We start from the raw sequence: 24,927 nt of genomic DNA, 5'->3' as shown, positions 1-24,927 counted from the left end.
GCATAGAACCTTCCCCCAGGCCCTCCAAAGCTTCCCATCATTGGCAACCTCCATCAAGTTGGAAAGCTCAACCATAGATCCCTATGGAAACTGTCTCAAAAATATGGCCCTACCATGCTGCTACAACTCGAATAAATGCAAACTCTTGTCATCTCATCTCCACAAATGGCCAAAGAGGTGTTAAAAACCAATGACATTGAATGTTGCACTAGGCCTATCTCATATGCCCAACAAAAGCTCACTTACGATTTCTTAACCCTAGCATTTTGTCCCTACAATGATTCCTGGAAAAATATGCATAAGATTTTCAGTATGGAGCTTCTCTCTAAAAACAGGGTGTAATCCTTTGAGTACAAAAGGAAAGCCAAGATTATTGAATTAATTAACTCTTATCACTCAAGCTTTGCCAAATCTGATTGAGCTTAGCGAAAAGGCACTCTCTTTGCTATACTTAGTTATTTGTCAAATAGCATTTAATAAAAACTACAAAGAAATTGAGAGACATAAATTTAAAGAGTTCGTTCAAGAAGCCATGAAGCTATTTGGCATTGTTGCGACCTTGGTCATGCTTCCATGGCTTGGGGGGATTGTGGATGTATTAACTGGGCTTCCACGACGAATCGAGTATTGCCATCATAGATTTGATTCTTTTTTTGAAATGTTGCTCAAGGACCATCTTGATCCAGCCAAGCAGAGGTCATAGCAAGATATTATTGATGTTTTGCTAAGCTTGTCAAATGATGAAAGGGTTCATGTTAGTCCCACAAAAGAACACATCAAAGTAGTTCTCTTGGTGAGACATGGCACTTGTTTCCCACACCTTTTTTTTTTCTTTTTTCTTTTAAGGAATTATGATACACTCTTTTTTGTGTGTCATACCTACCTAATCCAAATCATTAGCATAAAGCATTATGTTTATCCAATATAAATGTTAGGTTCTAAAGATTTAGGTTTAAATGTTTAGAATCATATTTTAAATGTGTTGGCAAACAGAGAAAAAAGCATGTCAAGTCTATGTATTTGGCAATGCATAAAGGTCTAGGTTTCAAGCTTCAAGTTTAGCTAACTGCTAAAAAAGGAAGATACTTTCTGCCCTGCTCGATCGATTGAGAATTAGGCTCGATCGATAAAAAATCGTAGGAAAAAAAATTCTGCAGATTTTTAAATCAGGCCCAAGCCAGCAAAGACGTTTAGGTTTTCATTCCAACTTGTCCACGTATAAAAGGGAAACCCTAGCTATGTTTTGGAGACTTTTGGAAGACTTGTGTATTACTCTTTGTGACATCTGAGAGATTTTGTACCTTCTAACTACACAAGAATCTACAAAAGCAAGATCTACAATCAAGCATTGGTAGAACCTAGTTGCTACAACAAGATCATCACTAAAGTGATCTAAAACCTTTGAGTGGGATCTCAAAGTCACAAGCAAGGGTGCTTGTGTTGCTATAAATCCAAAGAGAGAAGAAGTCCATGGATTCAGAGCTTGCACGTGGTCATGGCAATAAGTTACTACGTGAGGTAGCAACAGATTTAGGGTTAAATATTTTGTAAAAACTTCAATTCACTTGTAGTGGATTTATTTTACCTTGAAGATAGCTAGGTCAAATCCTCCCCAGGTTTTTATCTTGAAACGGTTAGTTTCATCGGTTTTCCTAGAACAGTATATCGTGGTGTTATTTACTTTTTCGCATTTGTACATGATATGATATATGCTTGTTTAACCTAGATCCGAATAATAAACCTATTAATCAACTTGGATAATTAATTAGGTTAAACAATCTGGTTTAAGGGGTCTAAATGAACAAACAATATATTCTGTAGTAATATATTAATAGTTAAAATCAGGTACTATGGAACTAAAAAAAAAAAATAGTGTACCATAATGACTATTCCAGATGTATTTAAAATTTGACCTCCTTCCAAATGTAAAGACATGAAATTCAATCCCCGAAATTGAGAGTGAGATTTAAAAGGTTAGAGTTTATTTCATCTTTCAAAATTCATGCTTATCAAGATCCAAACCTAATTGCAGATTTAGCCTTAGATTGGCATGAAAAAAAAAAAAACAAACAGAAATAAAGTTACTCGGTTGTCTACATCACCTATGATTCTAAAAATTTAGTAAATTTTTAGCTTATTCTTTTCATTTTCCGAAGTGCACACACAAGTTGCATGTTCCATGAGGAGCTAATTTAGAATTTTGTGTTTCCATGTGCATATATGTAGGACATTGTTCTCAGTGGAGTAGACACAAGTTCTATTACAATTGTGTGGGCAATGACAGAGCTTGTCAGGAATCCAAGAGTGATGAAAAAAGCCCTGGCAGAAATTCGAAGCTATGTTGGAATGAAACCATATGTGGATGAAAGTTAGTTAGAAAATCTTCAGTATCTAAAAATGGTGGTGAAATAGACTCTAAGGTTGCACCCTCTAGGTACACTTTTGCTTCCTCGCGAGGTAATGTCACATTTTAAGATTGGCGATTGTGATACTTATCCAAACACAAGAATCTAGATTAATGTTTGGGCTATTGGGAGAGACCTAAACCTTGGAAGAATCCAAATGAGTTTTATCTTGAGAGGTTTATGGACAACGCCAGTGATTTTAGGGGTCAAAATTTTGAACTCCTACCATTTGAGTTCGGTAGGAGGATGTGTTCGATTGGGCATTACAATGGCATTCCCTGTAGATATGGTTACGTTGGCAAACTTGTTGTACCATTCTAATAGGAAATTGCCAAACGGGATGAAGAGAGAAGATGTAAGCGTGGAAGAGGGCGCTAGCCTTAACATTCACAAGAAGTTACCTCTTTACCTTGTGCCTATTATTTATGATTTTGAAAAGACTGTGGAACAATGAGGTTTCAGGTTTATTGTTTTTTTTTTCCCACATTCAAAATTAAGGTTATGTTTGGTAACAGTTTTTGTTTTCTATTTTCAAAAACTTGTGTTTTGGAATATATAGAAAAAACAATTTTCTTGTATTTTTGAAATCAAAAACATGTTTGGTTAAGTTGAAATTAAAAAGATAAATTTCTAAAGAAAAAAATAGAAAATACTAAAATATGTTGTTACTGGGATTTGAGCTCTAATGACTCATTAAATGAGATAGATTCATTAAATTAAATGCGTATTTTCATTGACTCTTGAAAATTAGAAACTGAAAACAGTCTTTTACATGTTTTCAGTTTCCTTCACAAATTGAGTTTTGAAAATAAATTTTATTTTCTGTCCATTTTGAGTTGCCAAACAAATTTTTTAGTCTCAAAAATAGAAAATTGTTTTTGGAAACAAAAAATAAAAGGAAAAAATATATGAAGAAGCCTTAAAATATAATTGTCAGTAATAAAAGAATTTTGGCAGTAATAAAAGATTTCTAAACGTGGTGGTTAAATATTCTTCTAATTTTATGTAGAAGTGATGTAATATTCGGAACAAGTCAAGTTCATATACCCCAGATTCCGAGAAAAAAAAATCTAGCATAGCTCACACAATTTGGATTACAATAATTTAAGAACAAATATGTAAGCAGTGACAAAATATATTCCTTATTTAAAAATTTTATTTAAAGGTTGGTTGAAAGCCAAATTAGGTGGACCAAATTAGTAATTTAACTTATAGTTTACTAAATTGGTTGTGTTAAATGGAAATTTTCTTCTTCTTCTTATTTCTCCCCTCTTTTTACCAAATAAACACCCTTAAGATTTTCATCCCAACTAACAAAAGAATCTTCACAACACTACAATATATTAAATAATTAAACTAATCCTATTCTACATGAAGCTGTATTACCAAAATTTCAAGATGTTTAAATTATTATTTTACATAAAATTCAATTAATAAAAATCCTATTTTATATTATTTTAGTAACCTACCTTTTTTTTTTTAATCATTTTAGTAATCTACCATAATTTACTGTTTTGAAGAAGAAGAAAAAACACTAACACTGTAGTAAAGGCTTCCATCATATAACTTAAAAGGAAAAAAAAAATGATCCTACACTATAGGCTTCCATTATATTAGCTGATTTTTGTTAAGAGTTTTATGGTTGCTGATCTTGCACATACGAAAAGCCCCCAGTTTTCTATAAAAAAAAAGCCCCAATTCATAACTCAGTGCTATATGCGAAAAAAGAAAACAAATCAAGATAAAAATTTTATTATTTATTAACTATATTGATTATTTTAGAAAAAACTATATTGATCAATTTTGATAATATTTGTTTATATGGATATAAACTCTATCAGGATCTACATTAAGCAAATCCTAACAAAAGATCTTTATGGAAAAAATGTTAGCGTCTGAGATCCCACCAAAACGAGATGTCTTTAAGCTCATAAAATGATGTATAAGGAAAATATGAAATTTTAAGATTTTAAGAAAATACTTTATAATTTATTAACTACAGAAACTTGTCCTACAAGTGCTTTTTTTTTTTCCCAACACTTTTAAAAACCGCCACTGTAGGAGACATATAGCAGTGCTTTTAGAAACCATTGATATAGACTGACCTATTACGGCAGTTTAAAGCCAGCGGTTTTCGAAACCACTGGTATAGGTTGACCTATTACGGCATTTTAAAACCGCCGCTATAGGGTTGAATTTTCAATTTTTTTTTTTTTTTTTTGGTTGTAAACAGCCTATTCCGGTAGTTTTAAAACCGCTGCTATAGACTTGTTCAATTGGAGTACCTATCCCGAGGGTTTTAAAACCGCCACTTTCAGGTTCTTCATATGTAAAACCTGTTCAGGCAGTTTTAAAACTGCCGCAATAGGTTTCAAATTATAATAATGATTTCCAAATAATTGTTATTTTTATATTTTTTGTATTTTAAATGACTTATTACGATGGTTTTAAAACCGCCACTATAGGTTTGCTCATATTGAAGACCTGTTACAGCACTTTTTAAATTGCCACTATAAGGTTTATTCTTTTTCTTCTTTAAACTTCATATTACAGAAGTTTTAAAACCGCCGCTATAGGTTTGCTCATATTGAATACCTATTACAGCGCTTTTAAAACCACCACTTTAGGGTTTACTTTTTTTCTTCTTTAAATGTCTTAGTACAGCAGTTTTAAAACCGCCACTATAGGTTTCCTCATACTGAATACCTATTATAGCGCTTTTAAAACCACCATTTTAGGGTTCCTCAAATGCAAAACCTATTCCAGTGGTTTGAAAACCGCCGCTATAGACTTCTTCAATTTGAATACCCATTTTGGCGGTTTTAAAACCGCTGCTTTAGGGTTCTTCATATATAAAAACCTATAGCAGCGATTTTAAAACTGCCATTATAGGTCTAATGTAAAAAACCAAGCTTTCAAAAATTTTAAAAAATTTTGAAAATTGCTTTACTTATTGCGGTGGTTTAAAACCGCTGCAATAAGTAAAAAAGTCACCATAATAGGTTTAAATCTTATTACAATGATTTTAATCCGCCGTAATAAGTCTAAAAAGTCGTCTCCATAGGTATTAACCTATTTTTCTTCTTATTGTTCATATTTTTGTGTCCACTCTCATACTCGTCCCCTCTCACCAAATAACTCTCTCTCTCTCTCTCTCTCTCTCTCTCTCTCTCTCTCTCTCTCAACTGTTGCCATCACCGCCGCCGCATCTATCGCCGCCACCACCACCATCGATGCTGCCACCGACTCATATGCCGATGCCCTACCTGCCGCTTCTCCACTTCATTTCTCCTTTGGCCCTCCACATTTCCTTAGCTCTCCACAACCTCCCTCTCGATTCCGCTCTCTCCAATTTCCTCTCCGCCGTTCTTCCTCGCCACATCGACTGCGCTGATATCAAAGACTCCGATGCCACCACTCCAACACTTTGCTTCTGTGAGACTCCGCTTTTGCAGGTAAAAACAATTTCGCTCTCACTCTTCTATGGATATTTTTGAACTGTTTGAAGATTTTCTTGACGTTAGGGTTTGGTATTTGTGCTGAAACATAAGCTTGACTTGACTAATTCTGTTTTTGGTGTTTTGAGTGTGTTTCTCAATTTGGTTAGTTCTGATTCGAATTTTGAGTGAAAAATTTCAATTATGCATGCAGTCGATTATTTCAATTCAATGTAATTTGTATATGTAGTTGATTATTTCAATTCAGCGTAATTCAATGCAAATTTTCTATAGAAACAAGTTATTTTAATGTATAGCTTGTTTGAATAAATTAGCTCTAGGATAATGAAAATTTTCAATTGAGGAGTCCAAGCCTGCTCTATTTTCAGTAGAGGACTTATTATATATTTAACTATAAATCTGACCGGGGCCTTTCAAAGGTATTTGGTCTTTGCTTTGTTTGCCTTGTTTTGAGTTTTTAAGTGGGAACAAGATGATTGCCATTGAGAACCAGGCACTTGGTACCGCTTTGATTATTGTTTCCATCTTCCTTTTGCCATGAATGTTAATATTTTTTATGTTATTATAAGTCTATAAGCTTAATTCAATTGTAGTCTAACTTTTGTGTTCTTTTGTTTGAAAATGTAATTGTCAGAGAATACAATAGCAAAAGATGCATCAAATGGATTCGCTGTGCCAGAATCCAATACCTTTGACCAATCATTTAGGTTTTGACATTTTCTTCCACATTCACTTTTTATAAGATCAGATGTTTTTCATAAATGATATAGTTTCTCATTCAATGAATTTTGTCGAAATGGGTGGTAGGGATTATGAAACAAGTGTGAGACTAATCACTGTGGAGAATTGCTATCGGTTGAATCATATTAACCAAGCATATGATTTTGTAAGTACACTTTCAATAAGTTAATGTTTAAATATTAAACTACTTAGGACTTCATAGATTCAATTTGATATATGAAACTTCCAATGCAAATGCAGGTAAAGAGGACAAGGGAAGTGTATGCAAAATTGAACAAAGTAGAGATGTCCATATAGAGGGGGTGGGAATTGTCCATTATTGTCCAAGAGTGGTTCTGTCTCTGGTCTCAGTCGCTCTGTTCTTTAACCCGCACAGCCCACCTTTATTTAAAAGTTTGAGGATGGAAGAATATGTGTCAAAGATTTCTCTTGCCATAATCTACGATCCTACTTACATTGAAAATTAACAAAAACTAATAAAAAATATAGACTCTAAACTGAAGATGACTTGATTACGTTATAAAATTCTAACGCACAAAACACCATTAACAAGACCTATACGGCAAAATGTCACTTCTAAGGTTGTTGCACATGTTTTCCAGTCAACCGAATTAAATTAAGGTTTTATTTTTTTGTAAAGACTCAAAACCCAATTGATTTAAGGTAGCAGTTAATTATAGTAATAGTTGGTTTAAAATATGGTTTAGAAACTTGAACTAAAGAAGTATCAATATATACATTGATTAGACATGGCAAAACGGGTCAGAAAATTCTAACTCAACCCAATCCAAAAAATACCTGATCTGAACCTGATTTTTTTCGACCCAAAGTAAAAACGGGTTGATCCGTGACGCAACCTATGTTTTTTACGGGTCAACCAGACTCGACCCGCGACCCGACCCGAACCCGAACTATTTTTAAAAACTTTTTTTTTTTTTTGGGTTAAAAAAAAATAAAATTAAGACAATATTAGTTTAATTGTTTGTTGTAAGCTTTAAAGAAACAACTGAGACATTTACATTACTACATGCAAATTAATTGAAAGATGAATGGTTTAGCATTCTGTAATGAGTAAAGATTTTTAGATATCAAATAGCAAAGTACATGCCAAGATAATTTGATTACAGTAGAGTTAAAAACATAGATTTAAAATTGTAGACATGTGTAAGAAACATTCACAAGTGTAAAAATAGTGAAGCCAAAGTATTAAATTAACATAAATTATGAATGCTTAGACCTATTTTTTAACAATTTATATCCAAAATAAACAATTTTTCAAAATAAATTGTGATATTTCCTAAAGTATGTGTTGCTTAACAATGATATGATATTCATAAAATAAACCATGTATAAATAAGAAAACAATCAAACTTTAATGTATATCTCAAATTGAAATAGAGTGTCAACCACAATTGACAATAGATTATAAAATTAATTTTGAAGATTGTAAATTTCTTATATGTTTTCATTCTTTGTCAAATGAATTATCTAATAAGTTATTTTTAATTTTGTTTTATATTTTGGGATGTTGATATTGTGTAAAAATAAAACTTGTGTATTTGTTTTATTTATCTTTGTGTTATTTTGTTTTAGATAACAATGTTAGGATTTGTATAATTTTAAAATTATTGAATAAGTATTAATAAGTTTAATTGAATTAATTCTTGATATAAGTGGTGAATTCAAAGTAATGCATATTACATCAAGTAATTTGTTGCATGACTTTCCAAATAGCAAATACATGTTGTTTTCTTTATTAAAAAAAATCATGTGAAAAATACAACCCAACCCAACCCGACCCGGCCCAACTCGTAACTCGGTTGACCCGAACCTATTTTTAACCCGCTTAAAATGACTTGTTTTTACCTGCATTCCGTTTAACCCACAACCCAATTGACCCAACCTGAACCTGACCTGACTCGCTGGTTTTGCCAATTCTAACATTGATACACTCGTCTGTCTTTTATTATCAGATATAGATATACACTTCTTTTTTCTTTTTCTTTTTCTTTTTCTTTATGGGAATATACACATCTTATTGACATGATCCAATAGGCAATCTAGTAGGGGTGTGCTAAAAACCCACCAACCCGCCAAACCCAACCCGACCCAACCCAACCCGCCAGGTTGGGTCGGTTTTTAGGGCTTGGTGGGTTGGGTTCGGTTATAAATTTTTTTTTGTAGCAGGTCGGGTTGGGTTTAGGTCATAAAATTACAAATCCGTCAAACCCGACCTGACCCACCCATATTTTAATATATATTTAAAATATATTTATATTTTTTTTTGACCCACCATGGTGGGTTGGGTCAAAAAATTCTCTCAACCCGACCCATGCACACCCCTACAATCTAGGCTTTGCCTGGGAATGGAGAAAGTATACCATGATTCCGTAATACCAGCTCAGGCTCAGATTTGGTGTTTCATACCAAATAAATGACTAAAAACTGTCCAAAAAAAGCCACATCAGTTTACTCCATAAACCCAAATAAAAAGACAATTTTGCCCCTAAAAAATTTTCAAACCCCACCTACTATTACTCTTTGTCTCTCCTCCTCCCTCTTTCAAATTTAATTCCCAAAATGAAACCCTAATTTTTTTTGAACCCCTATCACTTACTCTCTCACTCTCTCCTTTGTCCCTTTCAAATCAAATTCCAAAAATCAAACATTACTCTCTCTTTCATTCCCAAACTCCCTTCCATCCACAATTGCCTATTCCATTTTCTCGTTGCCACAGTGCTCTTCCCCCACCTACGGTGCAAGTTCTCACAATCACTACCGAGCATCACCAACAATAGGCCAAAAACGTATTGACTCCTTGTCATGAATTAACCAATTAATTAACCAAGTGAATTAATTGGTTAATTCATGACAAATCAATGAGTGTGATAGCACAAAAAAATCACTAAATAACTAAATATGCAGCAGAAATTAAATTTGACACGGTGATTTGTTTACGAATGGGGAAAACCTCCGAGGAAAAAACCCCATCGGGTGATTTTAAGGTCACCACTCTCGAGAACCCACTATTATTAAAACAAGCGGTTACAAGTAAAGGAATCTCAGTACCTTATACCAACCTACAGTTGAACCCTTACCCCAATACCTAATTGGACTTATTCTGTAGTGAAAATCTCTCCTTATATTGCATGGCTCCAGTACTTGACTAACCAATCGATACCCGGATCCTAATACGCAACTTGATTACCAAGTTGAGAAGGATATTGGCTGCAAAATTCTTCTGTTCTTCAACACATGAAGATCACGAAGTTGCTTGGTCACAAAACCCTGCGGTGTACAAACACAGCAGCTTCTTCAAGAATTAAGGCAAACTAGGTTTCCAGTCACATTTGTGGAATTATGCTCTTGTGCAATTGCGCTTTTGGCTATATAACCTAATACGACCCTTAAAATAATCCTTATATATGTTTAGGATTGTAAGAAAAGAAAGCCCAAACACATAATCAGGGATTGAATGAAAATCAGAACTGAAAATATGAATTTCATAAACCTCAACTAATACCCTAACTGTCGAGTAGCTGTCGAGCCTCAAGCTTAAACAACTCTTTTAAACCTTGATAGATACTAGCTGTTGAGCTTTAATAAATAGAACTTCTTCACTTATTTCTTGGACAGACTTGCATAGCTTTAACACTTGAACTTGAAACATTGTTTCTTGAAGCATTAAATACATCCTAGATCTACCCAATTACAAGTAAAGTGTGTTTTGTCAAAGGATTAGCCAATACATAAAATGTTGACATATGTTCCTAACATCCAATCACATGTGCCCGAACAATCTCCCCCTTTGGAAATCTGTGACAAAACCACAATAAACAAATAAACATATGAGAGGAGTCATAAATCACTCAACTCATACTCACTTGTTAAGTACAATAAAATCTATCCTAACACAAACTCTTAAAAAACTTTGCAAGAAGAGAGTTATGGCAAGAAGACTTTGACAACCTGTATTTCTGAAATACTTAAACAAAACTCATCAAGGCATCTTTGTGTGAAACAGAAATAAAAGATTACATAAAAATAATAAGAAACATATGTATAAAGAGAGAAAAGGAACAACACATGGAGAGATAGGTGAAATAACATACATCAACATATATAAAACCCAAATATAAGTACAATGTATGTGAAATGGTCACAAGACCTAAGGTACAAGAAGAATGTATCTAAAATAGGAAAAAAAAAAAAAGATACATCAAAATCCTCACTACATCCCTCAAAAACATGAATACTCCCCCTAACAGAAACCTCCTATACTAACCCTCCCCCTATGAGTATGACTACTCTCATCCTAAGACTACTCCCCATTTTTGTCACAAGTGACAAAGGGTAAGAGTATCAAGTAGACATCTCATCAACACTAGAAGAGCTAGCATCACCATCATCGTCCTCATCCTCAGAAGCCTTTGGAGTAGGAGGAGGAGAAGCAACAAAGCCACCCATGACAGCCTGTTGTCATGCAATATGACCAACATGGGTGTTCACCTAACATAACTCATCACTGAGAGTATCAAGGTGAGCATCCATGCGTACAAGCTATGCCATGATGTCCTTGAGTGTTAGACCGCCCATAGAAGAAGAGGGAACGGATGTGGATGGAGCTGTAGAAGCTGGAGGAACCGTCAATCTAGACTGCCTCGATCGTAGCTACGCCTCACTCTATTTAACGGTAGTAGCGTCTATGGCACAAATAACATGGAAGAGGTCGGGAACGGGAAAGGGAATAGAAAAATGGCGTAAAATCCTCGAGATAGCAGAATGGAAGATGAGCTTATCACGGGTCGCCGTATCCTTATACACATCTATGATGGAAAGAATGAAATGAGAGGGAAAGTCAATGGTAACATGCTCTATGAGGGATAACAAAAACCAAGCATAGGGCTTTTTAATAGAGTAATAGTGAGAAAGAGGATGCAAAACAAAGGTCATAACCATGTTAATGAACCTACCTTTAGCAAAGGTCGAACAAGATGTGAACTAACGATCACCCCAATCTGAAGGTCGCTTACAAAAAGTGGAAATAAGCTCGTCTTTAGACACAATCTTAAGATGCTCACAACCAGGGTAGTTAGGATGCACTACCCTAGGGACATGGAGCACCTCGGATACAATATCCAGAGTGACCACGATGCGCGTACCTCGAACACGAGTGACAAAAAGAGGTACTAAATAATCAAATCCATGCATATTGGAGTAGAACTCCTGAATCGACACAGATAGACAAGTGATCGAGACGTCACACAGTGACTCCTAACCCCTACTGTGAATGACAGTGGGTAGGTCAGTGTTAGAGAAATTTGACAAAATGACTTGGCATTCCGAATGAATGCCTTGTCTAGAAAAGTTCTCCAAAAAGTCTTTGCGGGCTTTATCATCACGAAACCGAATATGAGAAGGGGTAGGATTAGAAGAGGTAGATGCGTTGGAATGAAGAAGGTTCCGGGACGGAGTAGACTTATGTTTAGGTGCCATGATGCAACTGACGTAAACAAGAGAGAAAGAGGGAGAAAAAGACAATTAGAAAAGCCAAACAAGATACAATATAACAAATATAGAAACTTAAAGGCATGTATGCATGAGCATGTGAAATGCAATAGTAAATACATCATGGGCTCAGCCCAATCAAAACCTACCAGCACACAATCAGTTCCACAATGAAAACACACATCTAAAATGCATGAAACATTGTTATAATGCACATGTGATGCAATGCATGATGTTTTAAGATCAAAAATACAAAACCCATCCCAAAAGTTTCACAATAACTTCATCAATTTTGAAAAACCCCCAAAATTTTCAACAAATCCCAAAAAGTTAGGTTAAATGCATATATGCATGAAAAAGAAGGATTAGGACCTTTACCAAGTGAAGAAAAACTTGATCTAGGCCGAAAAATCCTTGAGGATGAAGTTTAGAGTGAGAAAGAGAGGTTTTGGGAGGTGAAGAGGCAAAAGGAATCGAGAGAGATCAAGAGAAATGAGATCCGAATCACGCTGACCCTATATATAGAAGCTTAGTAATTCTCGACAGATCGAGAGTTGTCGAGCTTTAAAGGGGTCAATAGATGCAGCTATCGAGCAAGTGTCCAGAGGTGTCCACAGCAAAAACAAGCTCAATGGATCGAGGAGCTATTGAGCAGCTATTGAGGAGATAGAAACTTTCTCGATGGATCAAGGAGCTATCGAGAAGCTATCAAGATTGCAATAAAAAGAAGGTAAAGAGCTCGATAGATAAGGCAGGTGTTGAAAGGTGTTAAGGAGCTGTCGAGATGCTTAAAAACAGTTTTTCAAGAAGAGAAAATCACAGACATGAATGTAATCAAACATGCAACTCAACCAAAGATCCAAACAACATTTTTACCTCTCAAACACATCTCTCAACAAAAAAAAATGTCATGCATTTAGATCCAAAACACACACATACACACACACTAAACAAGTCTAACCAATTTGATATTTCAAAAACAAGTTTAGACAGTTTAGTGAGCATACATTAGCGCATGTAAACCTTGTGATGACCAAATCATATTATACCTGCACATGTATCAAAAGTAGCAAAGAATATTGTGTGTTGTGTGTGAAAACATCGCAAGATTGCATAAGTGTCTCTATGTTATACGATTTGAGATATGAGTAAATCAATTTAACTCACACATGATTATAACTACTTGATGGGGATTATCACTTTCGAAGTACATCCTATAACTCCCACATCTCCTAGAATACACGCTTGCAATCATGTTTTGAAGTATTTTGATCTTTTTACTTTTATTTTTCTTTGCATATTTTTCTTTTATTAAGCATATCATGCATGGGCATATAAGAGAGAGAAAAGAAATACCCAATTATATTAAGATTTTTGACATTGCACTTTTGCTATGCCAAAGCATACCGATGTCATTTCATGATTGGCGGGCAACAGTGGTGAGATGGTTATTTATGCCTTTCTTTTAGGATTTTCTAATCCTTCCCGTCAAAAAGAGTGATATGAGTGTTAAGTACAAGAGATCACTTAATCTTACACATCACAAACACGAGCCACAAAGCTTACTTGCTTAGTTGTGCATAGAGATGAGCTACAAAAGATACAAAGTTTAGAAAACTTTGTTTCATTGGCCATTCAAGGTACACAAGTACCAATGTACACAAATACACACTGTTTTTGTTTTTTTTTTTTTCAATTTTTTTTTTTTTTTTTTTTATGAATGAAGAAAAAAAATAAAAACAAAACTGAAAATTAACCAAATAAAAGTAAGTCAAATAAAGCAATGCATAAAAACTAGACTGCCTCAAAAAAACACACAAGTAATGCAAACACCTTGGAAGAACCTTTGCTTTGAGCAAACACTTGAACTGGCGATGAGGGGGAAGAATTGAAACAGTTCAGTTCGAAAGGAACATAAGGGCTTTGAGGAGATCTCCTAGAGGTGTAAGAAAGGACGAAAGCTAATTCTAGCTTCCCGACGACATCATGTTGTTGGTCTGTTGAGTGGCTAACCACTTATAGCAATTTGGTCGAGTATGTCCAGCTACGCCACAATGATGACAGAGATGCTACTTCTTCTCTTTGGACTTTTTAGCATTACTCTTCTTAGCCCTAGGTTTTTTGGTTTCTTTCTTAGCAAGCTTAGGGGGTGCTCCTAAGATAGATTTACCATTGTCTATGTTCTCACTAGCTATCACAGTTTGAGCATCATTATTTTCAGAATCAATATTGTTAGTAGGAGAAACAAAAACAACAGTACTAGAAGAAGCAATATTAGGACAAGAAAAATCGTACCCTAAGCCGGTTCGATCGGAGGTGAATTTCTGCATGCTTAGCATCTCATCAAGTTTTGCACTTGAGGTCCTCTCCAACTGAGCTCTCACTTGGATCAGTTCTGCCTCAAGTTTCTTGGTCTTCTCAGCCAAGAAATTGTTCTCAAACCTCAGTGCTCCAATAGTCTGATTTGCTTCATCAAACTTTGTGGAGAGTTGTTCTTGTTCAAGCTCCACATCACTGAGCTTCTTGGTGGCCAACCTATACAGCTTCTCATGTTCTCCGAGACCTTGTATAACTTTGCATAAGCTATGTGGATGTCATCTTGCTCATCCATCTTCTCAAATTTTAACTCCACCAAGTTCTCTTCTTCATCCACATCTTTTACAATCCCTTTAGTAGGATTGACAGTGGTGGTGAAAGCATTCAAAATTACGTCATCCTCATTTTCAGATCATCCTCAAGTTCGGTGTCACTCAAGGTAGCAGCAAGTACCTTGCTTTCCCCAATAGACTAAAGACAAGTGGAGCACTCTTGTTTCATATGACCGAATCCTTAACAACCAAAACACTTAGGCTCTAAAGGAACAATGTACTGACCACCATCCCTAACATACTTCTTTCCTTTGTCTTGGCTCTTAGACTATGAAGAACTTGATTGCCTATGGTCCTTATCGAAGCCCTTTGCGTTGGCATTGTTCATGAACTTCTTGAACTACCGAGTGATGTAGGACTTCATTTTAGAATCTTCATCATCGGAAGACTCATCAGTGTCACTACTCTTGGCCTTCAATGCCATGCTCTTACTCTTGCTTGACTTCCCGAGCCTAGACAAACCCCACTCATAGGTCTGCAGATTTCCAATAAGCTTTATCAAAGGAATTTTATCAATATCCTTTTATTCCTCAATAGCAATGATCTTGGCATAAAAACTCTCGGGCAGAGATCTGAGCACTTTTCTCACAATCTTAGGTTTTGGAATGGTTTCCCCAAGATTAAATGCTAAGTTCACTATGTCCCTGAGCCTAGCATAGAACTCATTAAATGACTCGTCCTCCTCCATCTTGATTTCTTCGAAGCGAGTAGTGAGCCTTTGAAACTTCAAATCCTTAATAGCCTTGGTTCTTTCATAGGTTGTCTGGAGAATGGTCCACGCCTCCTTTGCAGTTTCAGTGAAGGAGTTCTTCTTGAACTCCTCATTTGTGACCGCGCTAAATAAGGCATTCAATGCTCTGCTATTGAAGTTATCTACCTTGATCTTTTCATCATTCCAATCGGTTGGCGCTTCCTTTAGCTTGGTCTAGCCTATCTCCACAGCTTGCCACACCTTCTCATCTAAGGACTACAAGAAAGCTCTCATGCGTACTTTCCAGTATGCATAGTTAGTTCCATCAAATAAAGGAGGTACAATAAGTGACTGTCCTCTATCCATGACAAACAAGGGTCAATGGATCTCACAACAAAGATTAAACCCCAATCAAAGTGTGTCTGCTCTAATACCACTTGATAGGTCAAAAACGTATTGACTCATTGTGATGAATAAACCAATTAATTAACCAAGTAAATGAATTAGGTTCAATTATATGCAATGAAGGTGGTAGCACAAATAAATCACCAAATAAATAAATATGCAGCAGAAATTAAATTTGACATGGTGATTTGTTTACGAATGGGGAAAACCTCCGAGGCAAAAACCCCATCGAGTGATTTTAAGGTCACCACTCTCGAGAATCCACTATTATCAAACAAGCGGTTACAAGTAAAGGAATCTCATTACCTTATACCGACCTATAGTTTAACCCTTACCCCAATACCCAATTGGACTTGTTCTATAGTGACAATCTCTTCTTGTATTGCACGGCTCCCAGTATGTGACTAACCAATCGATGCGTGGATCTTAGTACGTGACTTGCTTACCAACTTGAGAATGATGTTGGCTGCAAAGTTCTTCTATTCTTTAACACATGAAGATCAAAAAGTTGCTTGGTCATAAAACCCTATGATGTACAAACACAGTAGCTTCTTTAAGAACTATGGCAAACTAGGTTTCCAGTCACACTTGTGGAATTATGCTCTTGTGCAACTGTGCTCTTGGCTGTGTAATTTGATACGACCCTTAAAATAATTCTTACATAAGTTTAGGGTTGTGAGAAAAGAAAACTCAAACACATAATCACAGATTGAATGAAAATCAGAACTGAAAATCTGAATTTCATAAACCTCGACTAATACCCTAGTTGTTGAGCAGCTGTCGAGCCTCGGGCTTAAACAACTCTTTTAAACCTCGATAGTTGCTAGCTGTCGAGTTTTAATGAACAACACTTCTTCACTTGTTTCTTGGACAGACTTGCATGGCTTTAACACTTGAACTTGAACTTGAAACCTTGTTTCTTGAAGCATTAAACACATCCTAGATCTACCCAAATACAAATAAAGTGCGTTTTGTCAAAGGATTAGCCAATACATAAAATGCTGACATATGTTCCTAACATCCAATTACATATGTCCTAACAACCAGTCCAACGAGACCAGCCTTTATATCCTCTGAAAATCACCTTTACTCTTTTTCTAGCATCACCGTCAGTTTGCAGAACCCGGGGTCATTTTCTTGCTCACCGATTCTGACGCCCAACGACCCAAAAGGCTAATTTTTCCTTTCTATCAGTTTCTTTTCAGTACATTTTCACATCTTCTTTTTCATTTTCTTCTTTTTTTTTTTTTTTTTTTGCAACTACAAATGGGTTTTTCACTTATCACAATTTTAATTTTTTATTTTTTTTATAAAAAAAATCAAAGGAACATTTTTGTATGGAAAGGAGATAGATAGGAATACTAGAACCTAAAACATGTTGTATATTTGATATCTTGAACAAGATATTTATTTATGATATATATCCCTAGCTTTTATGAAACAAAGATTAGGATATTGAAACTAATCTAAATCTCTTTGAATTTGGCATTGTTGCTTTAAATATTCCCAAATTCAGTGGATGAAAAATTGTTCTCTCTCTTTGAATTTGTTTTTGAAACCATTGGATTTATTGGAAATTTGTAGCAGCTACGCTTGTTCTCTATATTAGATATGAATGAGTTGCCTTGTTCTCTCCCTAATGAAGCTTGTGTTTTAATTTCATTTGGCGATGTGGAGTCAATGTCATAGGTTCCAAATTGTTTCGATCAAGATATGGGCAATCCAATAGTTTGGCAAGTTTGTTCTTTTGTTCTTCCCTAATAGGCTTTATTCATAACAAAATGAAAAACTTATTTGAAATGACCAAGTTGTAAGTTTCTGATGTACATTAATTAGCCATATAGGTTGATTAAGTGTATTAAGTACTGTATGAATTGTTAGTTATCATGCACCCAAATGAGAAGTTTTAGTTTTGAAGGCAGATTACTTACCTTGCAGTTTTCATCCTGGATGATATATATTATTATGTTATCTTGTGTTCATGCTAACAATACCTTTTTGTGTCATAATTTTTTTAGCATTTGTCAAAGGCACGATGATAAAACATCAGCTACAACAGGTGCAACATCAGCTGCCACACCAGAGCAGCTCAGGCTGCAACATAGCAGCAGCTACTGCACCAGAGCAGCACACACGAGCACCAGAGCAGGCAAGGAAATCAAACAGTGCAATAGCAAGTGCAAGAGCAGATGATGTGCAGATTGAAGGATTGGATGAGCATCAAGGGATTGTATCTTGTGTTACAAAATTGAAGAAGCTCAAGAATAGTATAAATCTATCTAAACAACAAAGCAAAAGTGTAGCTTAGTCGTAAGATATGTAGTTTGTATATAAGTATAGTTAGCTTAGTAAGTCAAGCACATGTAAGAGTCTTTTATGTTTGTTAGTCCCTGTTCACACATGTAGCAATCTGTTAAGTTAGTTACAGAGTTGATCTGGTTCTTTTGGTGTATATATGTACATATTTGATATAACGAATGAGATGAGCTAATCATTTTCATCAAAACAAATTTTCTCATAGCTTCAATGGTTATTACATACATTTGAGATCATTTTCATCGTTTACATACATTTGAGATCATTGTAAACTTTAATGGTTATTACCTATCTAAGAATATTATACATAAAAATGAGAGTTTGAACTTGAAATTTCAAGCAAATACATTACTACCTATTTAGAAGTATGCATTTCACAATAATTGTAATTTTTTTTTTATAAGCTGCAATAATTGTATTAAATTAAAACTGGAAAACAAGAGAAGGGCAATCAACCTTACAAGCTGACTGTAAAGCAATCAGAAGATTGATGATATTGCAACAAAAAGGTGAGGAAGAAACTAAAGCTAACTTGGCAGCAGCATGAGTTGCGCCATTACAACTCCTATTGATCCAACAAAAAGAGCAAGCAATAAACGACACAACTAAGCTACGAATATTGTCAGTTATAGCTGGGATAGAGCAATCTACGGACTAGTACTTGCCAGCAATTAAGTCGAAGCAAATTTTAGAGTCACCCTCTAAAATCAAATTACTCCAGCTTTTAGAAATAGCTAACTGGGCAGCCCACTAGATAGTAGTAGCTTCAGCAATGAGAGGAGAGCCAAGATGACACAGCTTTGACCATGCTTTGATCACCTCACCTTGGTGATTACGAGCAACTACAACCAAGGCAGCTTTGGAGGGTGTGAAATATTCAATAATTGTAATTCACTTCCACTTTCTAAACATATTCAATTCTTCAACAACATATAAGTATTCACCTCTTCACAAAGTCACAAAAGACAATGGACAATTGACAATTGACCAAGTCGAGTATTGGAAACTAGCAGTATTCGACAATAATGCTCTTTAGTTGCAAAAGCCACTAGCTATTTGCAAATGCCCTTTGTAAGGTTAATTTAAACAAAAGAAAATGAAAACTCAAAATCCATCTCCATGGCTATTTGCAAATTGTCCAAATGGGAGGACATGTAAAAACATTCATCTGCCTTATTCAAAGATGAACTTCTAGAAATGAACTTTAACATCACATTTAAAAATATTCATCATTTTCATATAGAATTTGTGTTAAACTAGAAGCTACTCAAAATGCAAATATAGAATCTAACATGTTTTTGTAGCTTCATTAATTGCAAAAGGTATTCAAAAGAGTTGTTACAAAAGGTATCAACTATCCAAATTGTTAGATATCCCATCTAAAAAGCAGCTGTCTAAGTCAAATATGTTGCCAAAAATATTGTCCACTAGTTGTGCATATGACTCTGTAGTTTGCTATTCAAAAAACTGCCCAAAAAAGTTTTCCATTATATTCGAAATCTTGTGCATATGACTATGTAGTTTGCTATTCAAAGAGCTGTCCAAAAGTTCTCCTTTATATTCAGAATCTTGTGCATATGACTGTGCAACTTGCTAATAAAAAAACTGTCCAAAAAAGTTTTCCATTATATTCAAAATCTTGTGGTTGAGTCTTGGAAAAAAGAGTACATGTTAAAAGGCATTTTTTTTTCTTCCTAATGTAGAAAGTTTAAAAAACAGTTCATGTTAAAAGGCTTTTTTTTTTCCTTCCTAATGTAAAAAGTTTAAAGTGACATAATGTACCTGGCTGAAGGGTGATATTAATGTATTTTCTTGAAGCATTCTTTTATAACTAAACATGGGATTGAACAACTCTGGGGAAAAGGATGATGATTGAACACCTAAGAAAAAGAGGAAATAGTAGCAAATGGTTAAACTTAAAAGGCAAAGCTAAGAAAAAAAAAAGATTAAAAGAGAAGAAATATTAACAAATGGTTAAACTTAACAAGAAAAGCTAAGAAAAAAAATGATAAAAATAGTAGTTTTGAACATAACATGTATCGTAGAACTAACTTGTGGAGCTTGTGAACTAGTTGCATCTTTTCCACTTCTTCTCATCTTATCCACTTGAATTTCTTGATTCATTCTTGTAGAGCTAAACATGGGATAAACAATTGACATCTCCGGGGGAATGAATGATGACTAAACATCTCCTAAGAAAAAAAGGATATAGTAACAAATGGTTAAACTTAACAAGCAAAGCTAAGAAAAAAATGGTTAAAATAGTAGTTTTGAACATACCATGTATCATAGAACTAGCTTGTGGAGCTTGTGAACTAGTTGCATATTTTCCACTTCTCATCTTTTCTACTTGAATTTGTTGATGGATTCTTGTCGAGCTAAACATGGGATAAGCAATAGACTTCTCCGAGGGAATGAATGACACTTGAACATCTCCTAAGAAAAAGAAAAAATAGCAAATGGTTAAACTTGACAAGCAAATCAAAGAGAAAAAATGACTAAAATAGTAGTTTTGAACATACCATGTGTCATAGAACTAGCTTGTGGAGCTTGGGAACTAGTTGCATCTTTCACACTTCTTCTCATCTTTTTCACTTGAATTTCTTGAAGCATAGAAGTAGATTGTGGAGCTTGTGAAGTTGAAGCATCTTTCACCTTTTTTCTTTTCTTTTTCTCCAATTGACATTCTATTCTAGCATTGGTTATCCCTTTCTTTCTCATATGTGGTGGATCAAGGATTGGTTTCTCCCCATCTAAATTAAATTGCACCTCATCATGTGCAAGATCTTGAGGACATTCTTTACCAACATCTTCCACCCCATTTGTGGCCATCATATACTTCTCAAACTCACGTGATAGCTCTCTTAGATTATCCATAATAAATTTTGTCCCACTATCGGTCAATGAAGCCTTATCAAACATATTATATCCCAAATGAGTTAACATGCTCATACGCAATGTACGACTTGATTTCTTTTTTGGTTGAGAAAAATCATCATAACAAAACAATCTATGTTTTGCATCTTTTTTTTGTCTAATTGATATATATGTATCGGGTATATTGTTCACATTGTTAATAAGAAACATCCTTAAAGCATGGCAACATAACAAGCCCAAAGTCTCAAATAACTTGCAATCACAGCAAATGGTCAATTTAGACCGGTTAAAATGCACAATACATACCTTACTACTCATCTCATTATGTAGTGAATATGTGAAGTTATTCTAATGATGATTAGTTTCAACACAACTCAATCCCCCACTTGAATTGAACTCCTCTTCAAACATTTTAAACAAAGTAATAGTATAAAATTTAGTAGCATGACTTATGATACCTCCATACCTCATTACTTTTGAAGGTACACCATTATTACAACGAAAATCTTTATTTATTTCATTTTGGCGCATTTCTCCCATTTTTTCCTCATAAAATTCAACAACTTGGATAAGTATCATGGATATTTTCATGATTTGATGAAATACACTATTTGTACTCTCACTCCGTTAGGTAGACTTCATCTTTGCAGAAAAGAAATCTACATTGAAGGTTGGACACCATTTTTCTCGGATTTGGTATAACCTTTTAAGCCATGCATGATCCTTTAAATTATGCTTCTCAATCATACCATTCCAAGTTGACTCAAAATCCATTTTAGTTAAACATCCATTTAAGCACTTACTAAATCTTAGATGGAAATCTGGATTACTATAGAGTCCTGGGAGGTTTTGTTGAGCATTTTTACTAATTTGCCATGAACAAAGTCTATGACGAGACTTAGAGAAAACCGCCTTAATAGCATTTGCCATTGCTTGGTCTTGATTTGTAAAAATAGATTTTGGCTGTCAACCTCCCACTTCTGTCAAAATAGTCTCAAACAACCAAATAAATGAAATAGTGGTTTCATTTGTTAGAAAGGCATAGCCAAATAAAACATTGTTCCAATGATAGTTGATCACCACAAATGGTGCACATATTAAGTTATACTTATTGGTATGATAAGTGGTGTCAAAAAAAAATCCCCAAAATAGTCATAATCTAATTTTAATCTACCATCTCTCCAAAAGAAATTTGCCATTCTATTTTCTTGGTCTACTTGTACTGAATAAAAAAACATTGAATCTTCACTTTGTCTATTTTTAAAATGATTAATAACACTTTGCCCATCCCCAACTTCAATCAATTGTTTTCTTTTAGTATGCAAGAAGTTATGGCAACCTCTTCTAAGGAACCCAAAATTATTTGCACCACCAAGCTCTTTTGGTAAAAATGAGTAAGACCTTGTTGCTTTTATGCTTCAGCTAACCATTGTCTCAATTATAGTCCCATGAGTACTTAGCAACTTCCTTCCTGATCTCAAATTACACCTCTCTTCTGGACTTGCAAATTCATGATTTTGTTCATCATTGAAGTGTGAAACACTCCAAATACCATTTTTAACATCAAAACGAATCCTAGCTTGACAACCTGTTCTTGTATCTAATTTATTATACTTTTTATAATCACAGGGGGTCTTCAAACTCTTTACGACCCTGTCTTGAACACAAAAATTCTCATTGCCTAAGAACACCATCAGTCTTTCATGTAACCCCTTTTCAAATGCTAAATCCCTTGTTTAAAGCATACTCATTATAAAGACTATATGCTTCTTCTTCAGAACTCACTTGTATTCCAAGTTTAATTTCATAGTATACACCCAAAATTACATTCTCATGATTTTCAATTTTATCATTGTCACCAGTTGTATCAAGACCATTTTCTGAAAAATCCATTACTAGTCTAGCCTAATCATGAAAAAGAATGTTGAATGAACAAATTGAATAGGCAGAACTCATAATTTTCCATAATAACACGACTATAGACTTAAACTAAGAAAAGAAAAAGGAAAAGATTAAATACCTTAGCGGAGGCTCTTAGAAAGAGACTATTTATTGGAATCAATTCCTTCAGTAAACCCAATAGAACAGAATCATATACAGCATGTTTTAGTTTTGTATTCCCATTTATCTCATTTTCACACCCTAATGTGTCTTTTGCTTTCTTTTTCTTTTTCTTTTTTAATTTTATTTTGGTGATAAGTAAAAAAAATAAAAAAATAAAACCATCTGTATTTGCAAATAAATTAATAAAAAGAAACTAAAAAAACTTTCGTCTTTCCACACTCAAATGTACCACTGCCTTTCTTTTGTGGTTGATAACTAATAAGTGAAAAAAAAAAAAAAAAAAAAACCATCCTGTAGTTACAAACAAATAAAACTAAAATGAAAAAGAAGATGTGAATAGGTATGAAAGGAAGCAGATGAAAAGAAATATTACCCCTTTCCGGCGGATTCTCGAAATCGATGGCGAACCTGCGATGCTAGCCAGTGGTTGTGATGCTCGTTTTAGGGTTTTCAAAGGATTCAACTTCCAATCTCGTAGGACCTGCGATGCTCGGCATTGGTTGTGTTTGGCAGCAAAATCCTGGTTGAGAGAGAGAACTGGCTATGTTTGGCAACAAAATTTGGAGTTGAAAGAAAGAAAGGAGTGTTAGGATATGTGCCCTTAAATCCTATTGTATGATGCTATGTATGATATTATGTATGACATTATGTATGACACGATGTATGACTTAATATTGTGATTAATAGAGTTGTTTTATTATTATCTAAAATAATGGTAACATGAATATTTGGACATTATCATGTAGTCCATGAGATGCATAGTATGTGATTTAGTCACAGAAGATATAAATCACAAAATCTTTGTAAACTCAGAATTTATAATTCGTAGTCGGTGATGAATTTGGGCATTTCATCTGTGAAGACTATAACGTATCAACTAAGATGATTTGTCTTGATTATGGAAGTGAAGACTTCTAGTTGATATGTTGATATGTTTTAAGAGTTAAGACATATTGAACTAGACCGTTGTGAGATTTATTATTCTCCTAACGATTGTCAAATGAATAATAAATCTCACGACTTTTATTTGCATGAACTCTTAATCCTGAGAGAATAATGGACCTGATCATGAAGTGTAGGTTGCTTTGATATATCAGGAGTGAGATCTAAAGTAACAGTCAAAACCTCAGTATGTTGGGCAGCCACATTTAGTTTCTTAAGATGGAATTCATAGTTTCTTAACGGAGATATAAAATATTCCCTTGAGATAAGTTTAATGGGATCAGTAATTCGGAGAGTTAGGCCTAACCACTTTGATAAGAAATTACTAAAGTATATATTTATGAAATTAGATTTCATAAATATATGATGAATAACTTTAAAAGGATTAAACCGGGTACTCAAGGATAAGATGTAGTAATTTACAAAGTGACAGTTTACGTTTATGACTTTGTATTACTACGAATATTTTATGAAGAGGTTACATGTATAATAAAGTTTTGGGATATAATTTTATTAATAAGGCCTAGAGTGCAATGATATTTATATAGTGGTATTAAATATAATTAATGGTAACTTTGGACTTGTCAAGAGTTGACAGAAAAGCTCAAGACCCATTGGAGCTAGTGTCTTATTGGTCCATTTTGGTCTCACTCCAAGCCACACACTAAAGCCTAATTCAAAAGGCCCAATAGGCCAGCCCAATTAGATAATCAGTTAGTTATAAAGGGAGAAATATACAGAATTTTTATTAGTGGAAAAATAAGAAATTGTGTGTATGTGAGTGGGTGACACATTTTCATTCTCCCCTTGAAAACTAATTGAGAGACCACACATCTTGGGCGTAAAGTGGAATTGGAGTGAAGATTAAAAGT

General features: G+C 34.5%; 1 long non-coding RNA gene and 1 pseudogene across 1 annotated transcript; one reads left to right on the top strand and one right to left on the bottom strand.

Annotated features, from left to right (window-relative positions):
- The first annotated feature begins 5,528 nt into the window (after nt 1-5,528).
- LOC142633750 (uncharacterized) lies at nt 5,529-6,990 on the top strand. Its single transcript, XR_012843955.1, has 4 exons — nt 5,529-5,860; nt 6,498-6,570; nt 6,671-6,749; nt 6,845-6,990. It is a non-coding gene; the product is annotated as an uncharacterized LOC142633750 (long non-coding RNA).
- Nucleotides 6,991-20,353: 13,363 nt separating this feature from the next.
- Nucleotides 20,354-22,942, bottom strand: LOC142635383 (protein FAR1-RELATED SEQUENCE 5-like; annotated as a pseudogene).
- Between the last annotated feature and the right edge of the window lie 1,985 nt (nt 22,943-24,927).

Source organism: Castanea sativa, chromosome 5 (genome assembly GCF_040712315.1).
Source record: "Castanea sativa cultivar Marrone di Chiusa Pesio chromosome 5, ASM4071231v1".
Classification (NCBI taxonomy): domain Eukaryota; kingdom Viridiplantae; phylum Streptophyta; class Magnoliopsida; order Fagales; family Fagaceae; genus Castanea; species Castanea sativa.
Note: the sequence above shows the minus strand (reverse complement) of the source record. Positions and strands in the feature narration are given on the sequence as shown.